This window comes from Vicugna pacos, chromosome 23, assembly GCF_048564905.1.
Source record: "Vicugna pacos chromosome 23, VicPac4, whole genome shotgun sequence".
Taxonomy (NCBI): Eukaryota; Metazoa; Chordata; class Mammalia; order Artiodactyla; family Camelidae; genus Vicugna; species Vicugna pacos.
The window spans coordinates 21,842,879-21,855,877 of NC_133009.1; positions in this window are offsets into that span (position 1 = coordinate 21,842,879).

A 12,999-nucleotide genomic window follows, 5' to 3' on the forward strand; every position below is an offset into this window, starting at 1 on the left:
GGAGCCTGCTTAGAGGTAAGGTGACAGACTCAGCGGCAGACAGATGGTCAGGTGCAGCTGGCCTGGATTTGGCCAAGATCCGTCCTTTCTGATTCTAGAGTTCCCATATTTCACTTCAGCTTTCACTCTCCCAGATATGAATAAATCATTTACGGGCTTACTAAACATCCCGTACAATCACTTCTCTCCCCAACAAATGACACTTTCCTAACCATTTGATGTTTTCTGCGGGAGGAATTGAAGTATCCTTATGTAACAATTGCTTTATTTTTGTGTAATTTTTAAAAATGGGGGGAGGGATATAGCTAAATTTTGTACAGCTCTGACATTGACTTCTGCCCCATCTCAGGTCACGTTAGTGGGAACCGTGTGCAGGAATGCGATGCTTCAGCCCGTACTCCTGCCCCTCATTGTCCTGAGACCAGCCGGCAAAAGAGGCCTTGGCCCAGAGTCAGCGTCCCATCCTGAAACACAGAGACACAAGGAAGTATGCTGTCTTCTCTTCCTTCCCTCTCGTCTCTGCAGACAGATTGTGGATAGGGGAGGGTATAGTGGTAGAGCAAGAAACCAGGTTAAGGGGCGGGGAGGACAAAATCCCAGCCTCTGCCCTGGAAAATGAGAGAAAAGTAGCTGCTTTTGTTTGAAGTCAATCCCCAAGTCACCCTAAGTGAGCATCGAGGCAGAGGGGGTTCCTCAGAAATGCCTCTTCCTCCCCTCCATTCACTTGGTGGAATTTGGGAGGCTCCTGGAACTGCCTGGAAATCCTGGATGGGTGCAGCCAGGCATGAGGAGGGGATTCCATCTGCCAGGCCCCTGGGGAGCTGGCAGGTCTGCGGAGCTGCCACAACATGCCTGGGAGTCCAGGGCACTGTGTTCCGGGGCTCCTTGAAGGCAGTAATAGTCCAAGGCTCCAATTCTGTCTTTGTCTAAATAGGCCAAGTGTGCACATCGACTGGCATCACCATAGGCAATACCAGACCTCTGACTTAGAAAACTTAGAATTTATTTGAGTAAAATATTATCTCTTTGTATATTGGAATTCTACTTAAGATTCTATTTATAGAGATAGAGTTTATCAATAAAACAATTTTGAAATAGCCTGCATGCTGAAACAGGCTGGGCTTGGAGACTAGCAGTAAACTTATATGTGGGTTTTAAAATCTTATTGTTGAAAAAACGTTATTTTGTTTTTAATACAACAGTGTTAAAGGCAATTCTGAAAACTAAAACATATGAAATACTACGTTAGCACAACTTTTGGAATGCTTTCTAGTTACTCCACTTTGTATTCTGTTATTGTTATCCCATTGTATGTGTATACCACACTTTCCTTATCCATTAGAATTATCTTTTAAAATGCAAATCAGATCATATTCCTTTTTGGCTTACAACTCCTCAGTGGCTTCTCATGACCCTGAGTCGTAGCCTTTCCATGGCTGAGACCCCCTCCTTCAGCCTCTTCCCATCACCCCCTGTGCTCTGGCCATGAGGCTGCTTCATGATCCCAGAATATGCCAAGCCCTTTCTCAGCCCCACACTAGCATCTTCCTCTGCCTGGAACCATCTTCCCCACTCCCTTTCACGCTGGTTCATTTTCCTTCCAGATGTTGCCTCCTCAGGGAGCCCTCCCCAGTCACTCTCTTTCATCACCCTGTTTACTTCCTTCACATTATCTGACTTTAGTGACTTGTTTGTTGTCTGTCTCCTCTCACCGGAATGGGAGCTTCACAAGACCTAGGCCTGGCCATCTGGGTCACTGCTCAGTAAGGTGTGGGCTCAGGAAAGATGTTTTGATGAGCACCTGGCTGAATGGGCACTGTCAGGCTGTTGGGGGGGCGTGGCCTGCTATGATTTGTTGTCACTTGCTCACTTGTCCTAAATGCTTATTTATAAAAACACTGCTATTAGAAGGTGGTGTAGGGAAGGACCTGAACTAGCCTGTTAGGAATCCAGGTTTTTCTCCCTCTCTTCCTAATATCCATACCCTCCTGATTACGTAGCTGGACTGAAGATCTCAGTGTCTCCTTACAGCCAGTCAAGGTAGGTAATGCTGACAGCATGCATCTTCTTAGTTCCTGACAATTTAAAGATGTCAGGAGACAGAGAAACTAAGAATTTTGGATAAAAATAAAGAGCTTTATAAAGAAATAAATCAAATCTTTTAACCACAGGAAAAAATAAACCATGGGCAACATAAATAAATTATTTGAAAATTTTTCCCAGAGAAATAGCACAATTTCCACTCATTTGCATTTAGAAGTTTGTAATGAGGGAAAATCTGTTCAATAAATAGAAAAAGTAACTTATTTTCAAATTACACATATCTATAGAAACACATAAAAATTCACAGTTAAAGACGAAGAGATCTTAAAATGAAAAGCCCTTACTTAATTTAGTGTGCAGGCAAATAGCTAAGTGATATATGTACTGTGTATTTCTTATGTGTTGCAAATATCTCCTCCTACTCTCAGCTTGCCTTTTCATTAATGGTGTCTTAGAATAAACATGCTATTGAATATAACTGTACAGAACAGTGAATAAATCATACAGTACAATGTGAATGTTTCACAAATGAACTATATGACCAGCATCCAGATTGAGAATCAACATTACCAGCAATCCCTAGAGCCTGTTTATGCCTTCTCTGGTCACCACCCCTCCAAGGTAACCACTGTCCTGGCTTAATGTACACAGAAGATGAAGTTAGTTCTCTTTGGTGTATGTTTGCATGTGGGATTCAGAGCACTGATTTGGATAGCTGCCAGTCACTCGTGTTTGTTGCTTCTATTGTGATGGTTTATCCATTCTATGATTGATGGATATCTGAGTAGTTTCCAGGTCGGAGGCATTACAAATAGAGCTGCTGTGAACATTCTTGTACATGCTTTTGATGAGCACATGGACATGTTTCTGTTGGGTATACACCTATGCTGGTCATAGGATGTATATAAATTCTCCTTTAGGAGATACTGGGAGAAATGCCAACATCTGGTACTTTTTGTCTTTTTTGTTACAGTGGGAGGATACTGGTATTGTCTTGTGTTTTTACTTGCATTTCCTTAACGATGGATGTAGTCAAACATCTTTTCGTATGTTTATCGGCCACTTGGATAGCCTCTTGTGTGACACACCTGTTGTAGTTTTTTGCCCATTTTTCTGTTGGATTGTCTATTTTGTCTTACTGTTCTTTCCTTATTGACTTTTGGGAAGTCTTTCTATAGCCTGAATACAAGTCCATTGTCAAGTATATAAATTGTGAACATCTTCTCCCATTCTCTGGCTTGATTTTTCACTCTTAATAGTGGCTCTTGAGGAACGGAAGTCTTAAATTTAATATAGCTTTATTTATCTTTTTATTTTCTTTTATGGGTTAACTCCTTTCTGTTTCCAGTTAATTAGAATATCTTTGGTAAGTTAACATCTCCAATTTTAATATAGTCGAATTGGGCAATCTTTTCTTTTATGATAGTTCTTTTAGTGTCCTATGTGTCTAAGGAGTCTTGCCCTACACTGTGTTCATGAAGATAGGAACCCTGTGTTTTCTGTGATAAATCATGTTCATATATGCATGGGTCTGTTTCTGACTCTCTTTTGTTCTATTACTATACCTGTCTAGCCCTACCGATACCACATTGTCTTAATTACATGAAAGACTTTAAAGACGGGTTGTCCCTTGAGATATAAGTGAGGATATTACCTCTTGGATATTTTCTGCAGCTAACATCTAAAATTATCCTTTTTCAACGTGAAGATAGCCTAGAAGAAATAAAACAATAAATATGAAAAATAATTAAAATTGTAAGGAAGGGCAACTTAAACAATACTAAGGTGTCATTTTATGTCAGTATTTACTTAAGAAGTCTAGTTTGAAAATTCTCTGCACTGTTGAGGATTCTGGGAGACAGATACACTCATTTCATTGCCAGAGACTTAGAAAATGTGAACATTCCTTTTGGAGTGCAGCTGGGCAAACAGAGCATCAAAAGTGCCACTACCACCTGTAAATCTACCCCTACTTCCTGCAGGTCAAAAGAAGGAAAGTGCTGCATGCAGAGAGATGTTTGTAATAGCAATGCTTCCAGTAGTGAAAACTGGAAACAACCTGTGTTGTGGCCACATGATGACATCAGAGAGCAGTCAAAATGGTGAGTATAATAACTATACAAAACAGGAAAGAGTGTGAAATTCTACTAAATTAAAAACAAAATCCGTCACAACATTGTAAATCAACTATATTTCAATAAAAATTTAAAAACAAATTAAAAAATGAAATAATTCTATAATCAGAAAATGCATTGAATATAATTTCATTTAATGTGTGAATAGTTAATATAATCACATAGTACATAAATTTAAAATATTTTTAAAATTAAAAAATTTTTAGAAACCAAAATTCATCAAACTTTGATATAGACTATCTATTAAAATTTGGGGTATGTACAGATACAGGTTGTAAGGGAATAAGAGGAGGAATGAAAATGATAGGATTATAGGTACAATTAATTATATCCCCCCAACCCCATTTTCAGGTTTCAAAATGATCATCAGAAATCTGGCTGTTTGGGTGTTTTCAGCTTGAAAGTAAGAGTAAGGAGCAATAAAGCCACCAGCCTGGAGCAGGTTGCCTCTTTTTCCACCGCCCTGCCTGGCTGAATCCTACTCATTCTTCACATATCATTAAATGTCAGTGCATCATGGAGACCTGATGCCCCTTCCTAAATTAGACCCTGGACGCACACTTTCATTTTCTCTCCAAGTCCTCTGTACTTCTCCTTCGCAGCACTTCTCCTTTGCCTCTGGAACCAGGTAGCTTGAGTTTAAATCTCAACTCAAGTCACTAACAAGTTATTCACCACTCTGTGCCTCAAGTTCCTCATCTGTGGAATGGAGATAATGACAGCACCTTCCTGAAAGGGTTGTGGTGAGGAGCTGTCCAACTGGAGCTTGTTAAATGCACTGTGTTCTGGGTTCACAGTGAGTGCAGCTGTGGACTGAATTGTGTCCCCCCAAAATTTGTACGTGCAAGCCTTAACCTCCAAAGTGATGGTATTAGGAGTTGGAGTCTTCAGGGGATACTTAAGTTTAGATGAGGTTATGAAGGTGAGGCCCTCATGGTGGGATTTGCACCCTCATAGAAGAGATAGCAGAACCCTCTCTCTGCCATGTGAGACACAGCAAGAAGGCAGCCTTCTGCACATCAGGAAGAGAGTTCTTACTAGAAAACAAATCAGTTGGCACCTTGACTTTGGATCTTCCAGCCTGCTGAATTGCAAGAAAATAATTGTCTACATAAGCAATAGAAAAAGTAGAAAAAGCAATAAATGTTTGTAAAATGATTTTTAAACATTTGCTCATGATAAGCTCATGTCCTAACCCCTCCTCTCCTACCTGAGGCCTCATGGCCACTGTCTGAATCCTGTTTGGCCTGAAGTTAAAGGAGCAGGTGTTCTCCATTTGGTGTCCCTGGGCAAGTCCTGTGACCTCTCTGGCCTTGATTTCTTCATTTAGGAGGACCCTGTGATCTCACAGGGTTTTGAGGAAGAGGACCACTGGGCAAAAGAACCTTGGAAATGCTTCAGATGTTGGGGTAACCACTGTGATTCCCTTAACAGCAGGGACCCCCTCCTCTCTCCCACTGCCTGGCTGCTGGCCCAGGCTCAGGGTCAGGGTCAGAGTCAGGGAAATTGCCTCCTACCTCTCTACCTCTGTGCTGCCTAGGAGGGCTCCCCTGAGAGCCAGGCCAGGGGTGCTGGTGGGGGTCCTCTGGGCTACCCCTGCCCCAGTCAGTTTCCCCATTCCTCTCCCTTCCTCTTCTTCCCTTCCCCCACCATAACCTGAGTAGACAGAGACCCTGACAGGACTCACAAAAAAGTTATTTTTTAAAGCCTTATTGAGATATTGACATATAAAAATTACATATATTTAAGGTATACAACTTGATGTTTTGATGTACATATATATTGTGAAATGATCACTACAATCCAGCTAATGAACATATCTGTCACCTCTACGTACTTGACCATTTTTGTGTGTGTCGAGATTTAAGATACATCCTCTTAGCAGATATCAAGCATTCAATACAGTATAATTAATCACAGTCACCATGCCACAATTCGGTCTTCAGAATTTACTCATCTTTCATAACTGAAACTTTGTGCATTTGACCAACATCACCCCGCTTCTCCCTACCCCGTGGCCCCTACCAGCTTTCTCTCTGCTTCTATGAGTTTGACTATTTCAGATTCCACATAAAGTGAGGTCACACAAGTATTTCTCTTTCTGTGTCTTGCTTATTTTGCTTAGCATAATGTCCTTCAGTTCCATCCCTATTTTTGCAAGTGACAGGATTTTCTTCTTTTTTTTGTGGCTGAAAAATATTCCAATGTGTCACAATTCTTATCAGTAACAATCCCAAACCCTTGAACAGCTCTTGACGACTTTTGTCTGCAGGACCACTTTATACATGAAATATTCTTTTCATTTGAATGCTCAGAAGGAAATTTCTTTGATTGTGTGGGTTAATGAATATAGCTTATGCAGTCTAGAAGCACTTCCTTCTGAATGTTTTTCAAAGCTGTAAGGGCAGCAAAGCCAATCTGTAAACTTGTAAAATGTCTACTGTGACATTTCAAGAAAGAATGGGATTCTTCCCCAACGGGGTCCCCTCTGGTATAAGGTGTGGTGGAGGGTGGTGTCCCGATGCACGTTGTTTCTGAGGAACCCCCAGGTGCTGGCCCTTTACTTCAGTTTCTCATCCCCAAAACTTCACGAAATAGGTATTCTTTCTCCCATTTTGTGGTGGATCATACTGAGTTGTCAGAGTGCTTAAATAACTTGCCCAAGTTTCTCAGCAGATAGGTTATTGGCAGAATTTATCTGTTGTAATTCCAGAGTTTGTGCATTGAAAGAACAAAGCAAAGCAAAACAAAAATCTCACTTTTCTGATTATTAAAAAAAGTGTTTGGGAGGAGGATATAGCTTAAGTGGTAGACGCATGCTTAGCATGCAGGAGGTCCAGGGTCGTATATACACACACACACACACACACACACCCCACATTTTCTTTATCCAGTCATCTGTCCATGGACACTTAGGCTGTTTCCGTGTCTTGACTATTGTGAATAGTGCTGCTATGAACATTGGGGTGCACGTATCTTTTCAAATTAGAGTTTTCTACAGATATATGCCCAGGAGAGGGATTGCTGGATCATATAGTAACTGTTTTTAGTTTTTTAAGGAACCTCCATACTGTCCTCCATAGTGGCTACACCAAATTACATTCCCACCAACAGTGCTACCCTACCTTCCAGTTGATTAAGCCTGTCCTCTTTCAGCTACTCCACATTCCATGGATGGGATCCTGCTGAAGCAGTGGGGCCAGTTAAGTAGCCTCTTGAATCCCTTCCTTCTTTTGTTTTGTTTTTTTTTTCAAGCCCTTCCATAGTGTTTTCCATGTTTGGGGAACTATTTAAGTGCTTAAGAAATACTGATTCAAACAACCCTCCAAAGAAGGCTCTATTATCATCGTCCTCATTCAGTAGTTGTGGAAACTAAGGCACAGGCAGCAGCCCAAGGTCACCTGGCTTGTGACGAGGTGGAGCGGGATTTGGGCTGGGCAATGTGGTTCAGGACGCTGTGAGCTGGGAGCAGGCGCTGAGGCCACTCAGAAGCAGGGAGGGGTTCCTGCTGTGTGAAGAAGCCGGTACCTCTGATTCAGGTCTCAGTCCCACATTCCCCGACTCATCACCCTTATTTCTTTTAGGCTCTGTCTTATTTCTTCAGGTGCCCTGAGCACCAGTTCATTGACACTGTTGCCAAGCCTGATCACATTAACAGGACTACAGGCAGCCTGGCCAATGTCTTTGGGGGCATCAAGGATGACACCTGCTTTGCAGTCAAGGCTGCGGCACAGACGGGTCTGAAGGGACCATACCCGTGAGTCACTGTGCCCGGGCCCTTCTTCAGCCGCAAAGCTCAGTGGATGGCAAAGCTCAGTGTATCGGCCAGTTGGCACGGAAGGGTCCCAAACTGCAAAGGAAGGGAAATCTGACGTCTGCTGCTCCCTGGGAAGCTACCGGGAATCCACACTAGCCTCAGCCCTGCCGCACTTATCACCCCGGGCAGCTGTGTGTTTACTATGTGGTGGGCTCCCTGACGCTGGGACCCTGTCTTTGTTTCCCAAGCTCTGAGGTGTCTGGTGATTGATAGGCACTCAGTGAATGTTGATTGAATGAATGAACTGCAGATGGGATTAGCTGGCTGCCCAGAAGTAGCCCATCTACTGAGATTAGGAGATTGTTTACCCATGAGATTAAGGCACTGTGGGTGCAGCCTACACTGGTCAGGAGGCCTGGGTTCAAATCCCTGTGGGGTCCCTGACACTCACCTTGGATGAAATTAGTTTGTGTGTTTAGGCCTCAGTTTTTTTGTCTCAAAGTTTTTTTGTGAGGATGGAAATGCAACATATGTACTGGCAAGGAGCCCAGGTAGACATGAATGGTGGGCGCTGAGCCTTTGGGCTGGGATCACGGAGCCACAGGGTCCCTGTCTGCTCTTAGTCTTGCTCCTTCTGAGGATAGGTGACACCATTTAGGGGTCCAGGGTTGACTTTCCTCCTGTCCTCACAGATGCTTTTCCTGAAGGGGGTTCTGCCCTCTTGACGGGGCTTCAGCCTCTGGGAGGCCAGGAGCTGACGTGCAAAGACCTCTAGAGTCCGGCTGGACACGTCTCACACCAGCTGAGGCTGGACTCCAGTAAGTTCTCAACTTTCCTCCCACCTTTAACAATTAAGAGGCAACCATGGTGACGTGGCAAAGGTAGAGGAAGTAACAGGGTGCCAGGGAAGCAAGGTCCCATCTCTGCTGCATCCTTCTTGAAAACTCTCTTGACCTTCCGCCTTCTCTCTTTCCTGGCATTCTCCCACAGAGGCCTGAGAAGGGTGGGGCTCAGCCTCCCTCCTTTGGCCTCCCTCAAAGGGAGATGGCTCCTCATTCTGGGACGACACAAACAAGTCCTCAGGACTGTGAGACCAGCCTTAGGGCCTTTGCCTCAGAGTCCTGTCCCCAGACTGCCTTGCAAAGGTCATCCCACCCACCTCAGGTGGAGCCTTCCTTCTTGCAAGGACTCTGCAGGCTTTGAAAAAAAAAAGCAGTCTGTTTATAGACATCCAGTAACAGGCAATATTAACATATGGCAATAGCAACGTTTTCCTCTGAGAGGCTGCAGGCTGCAGGTGGTCGCATGAGGGTTCAGGGACATGGGCTGTGCTGTCCTGTTTGTTCTTAATTTTCCAAACAGCATGTTAGTTTCATCGCAGTCTCACTGCCTCTCCCGGCTTCTGTGGGGCATGCTGGAGGCTTTCCTTCTGCAGGCTTTGGGCAAAGTGTTGGGCCCCTACATCCCAGTCTCTCAATTTCACACCTTAGAGGCTTCCCCACGCTCTGGGGACAGTGGGGGTGGGGAGGCTCCTTTCCTTAGAGAAGTCTTCCTCAGGGAAGAGTGAAGGGGCCACCCGGTTCTGTGCTCAGTGCCCCGGGGGAGCCTAGAGGTCGCCCTTGGAGAAGGGACTCCGGTGATGTCCAGGGATGTCTCTTTTGTTCACAGTGCCCCTATCAGCTTCCCACTGCAGATGAGGCTGAAATGTACTCATCCCTGTATAGGAAGCACACTGACCTAAATTCACAATGGGGAGATGTGCCCTCAGATCTTTGCCAAAGAACAAGTTTTTATAGTGGAGACCCACAGCACTACTTTCTCGAAAGTAATAAATAGTTGATTCCTTAGGTTGGCTCCCTTTGAAGGACAGACTCTAGAAGCAGACAAATATTATTTCGGAACATAAAATGCTCAAAAGTTATAATTAGTATTCTCAGAATGATTTTTTAATGGAAGTTTATAGTTGATTTACAATATTGTATTAGTTTCAGGTGTACAAAAAGTGATTCAGTTACACACACACACACACACATATATATATTTTCCGGTTCTTTTCCATTATAAGTTTTTACAAGATAGTGAATATAGTTCCCTATGCTGTTCTGTAAATCCTTGTTGTGTATCTATTGTAGACATAGTGGTGTGTATCTGTTAATCCCATACTTCTGTTTTATCCCTCCCCCCAGCCTGTAGGTTGTCTTTTCATTTTGCATATGGTTTCCTTTGCTATTGTAAAATAAAATTTTTATTTAAAATAAGAAACAGCAACAGAAGAGCTCGGCTATAAAGTTATGAACATTTTAGAATGTAAAGCCACGGGCACAGACAATATATAAATATAAATAAATAAATAAATGACAGATGAAATGTAGCAGTTCAGTCAGGTCTAGGTAGACAGAGCAGAGACCATGGAGAGGGGATGGATAGAGTTGGGAAGATGAAATTTTATTAAAAGAAAAAAGAAGAGGAAGAGATTTCCCAAGGTTAAAGAACTTCAGATGAATAGGGCTTACAGATCTTGGAGTAAAGAAGGTGTTCTTAAATAAGATGCAAAAAGGAAAGAATTACAGGTGTACCTCAGAGATACTGCAGGTTCAGTTCCAGACTACTGCAATGAAGCAAGAACTGCTCTAAAGTGAGTCCAACTAATTTTTTGGTTTCTCAGTGCATATAAAAGTTATATTTACGCTATACTGTAATCTATTAAGTGTGAAATAGCATTATGTCTAAAACATTTACATATCTTACTTTAAAATTTTTTTACTGCTAAAAAATGCTAATCATCATTGCGCTTTCAGCGAGTCATAAGCTTTTTGCAATGGTAACATCAAAGATCACTGAACAGCAGAACAAATACAATAATAATGAAAAAGTTAGAAATATTGTGAGAATTACCAAAATGTGACACTGAGACATGAGGTGAGCAAGTGCTATTGGAAAATGTGGTTGAGACTCTTGATCGATGCAGGGTCACCACAAACCTTCAATTTGTTTAAAAAAAAATAATATCTCTGAAGCACAATAAAATGAGGTATGCCTGTCATACATTTGTATCAGTAAGATACAAAGTGCTAGAAACTTCAAAAGAAAACATAAAAAAGGGAATATCCCAGCCATGGTCTAGGAGAATATATCCACCATGCATATATAATCAAGAAAGGGTCTGTATCCAGAATATATAGAAAGCTGCTTGCAAATCAATAAGAAAAAGACAAACCACACACTATAAAAACAGGCAGAGGAAATCTAAATGGCCCATAAACATGGGAAAAGCTGTTTCATCTTACTGATAATCAGAGGAATGCAAATAAAGGCAGTGCAGTCCATTTTCATTCCCATCCCACATTGATTAGAGAAATGAAGGAGTTTAATTAAGACAGGATGAGGAATGTGAGGAAACAAACTCTCTTAGATACAATTGGATTGTCTATTGTTCTTGGCTGGCAGTCTGACAGAATCTAACAAAGTAGTAAAATATGTAAACTTTCTATCTAGTCCTCAGTATCTGTTTTAAAGAAACCCCCATATCCAGGTGCACAAAGAGGAATGCTCAAGAATTTGCACTGCAGCATTGTTTGTAATATGGAAGAAAATCTAAAAGTCCATCAGGGACTGTTTCTATACTTTGAAACATGACTGTGTAGAAAGGACTGTAATGGATCTAGGTGGGCCAACATGGAAATATCTTTAATATTGTTAAATGAGAAAAACCAGAGAGATACCTGCACCTCCATGTTCACTGCAGCATTATTTGCAATATCCAAAATACAATAACCACCTAAATGTCCATCAACAGATGAATGGATAAAGAAGAGGTGGTGTATATACAATGGAATATTATTCCGCATGAGAAAGAAGGAAACCCTGCCATTTGTGACAACATGGATGGACCTTGAGGACATCATGTGAAGTGAGATAAGTCAGACAGAGGAAGACAGTACTGTATGACATCACTTATATGTGGAATCTAAAAAAAAATTAAATTTATGAAAACAGAGAGTAGAATGGTGGTTACCAGGGGCTGAGAGTATGGGAATTGGAGAGAGGTTGTCTAAGTGTGCAAACTTGCAACTAGTAGATAAATAAGTTCTGGAGATCTAATGCACAACAGAGTGATTATAGTCAACAATACTGTGTCATAAATTCCAAAGCTGTTGAGAGACTGAATCTTAATTATTCTCAACACAGAAAAGAAATAATAATTATGTGATGTGATAAAAGTGTTAGGTAACATTATTATAGTTTATATAAATGTACAAAACCAACATGTTTTACATCTCAAACTTATACAATGTTATATGTTAATTATATCTCAATAAAACATAATACTAAATTAAGAAATAAAATCCATGATGAAATGAAAAAAAGACTTAAAAAACAAGTTGCAGGGTACTGACTGGCATATATAAAATAGATAAACAAGTTTATACTGTATAGCACAGGAAACTATATTCAATATCTTGTAGTAGCTTATGGTGAAAAAGAACATGAAAACAAATACATGTATATTCATGTATGACTGAAGCATTGTGCTGAACACCAGAAACTGAAAAATATTGTAAACTGACTATAATTCATTAAAAAAATTTGCAGGACACTGTGCAGTTTGACCCCCAATCATGTAAAAAAGAAAAAAGAATGCAATATATATATATATATGTATACACACACACACACACACACACATATACATATTAATTCATGGAAAAAATGTTCAAAGGCATACACACCAAAATGATAGAAGTGGTTAATAACCTTGGAAGAGTTTGCAGGGAGGTAGGGAAGATGAAGCAGCATTAGAATAAGGAAGCTTTTGTTCTATCAGTATTGTTTAAATCTTTTACAATGAGAACTTATTTATAGTTTCTTAATGAAAAAAATTGAAATTAAAAAAGCAAAGGCTTACAAGTGCTGAGGTGGATGAATAAAAGAAAAGACTTGGTTCTAAGCACAACTTTGTGAAATTATAGGATACCAAGGGTATGAAGAAGGTTCAAAAGCTTCCAGAGAAAACAATAATAATAATAATAATAATAATAATAACAGTAATACTAATAAATCATT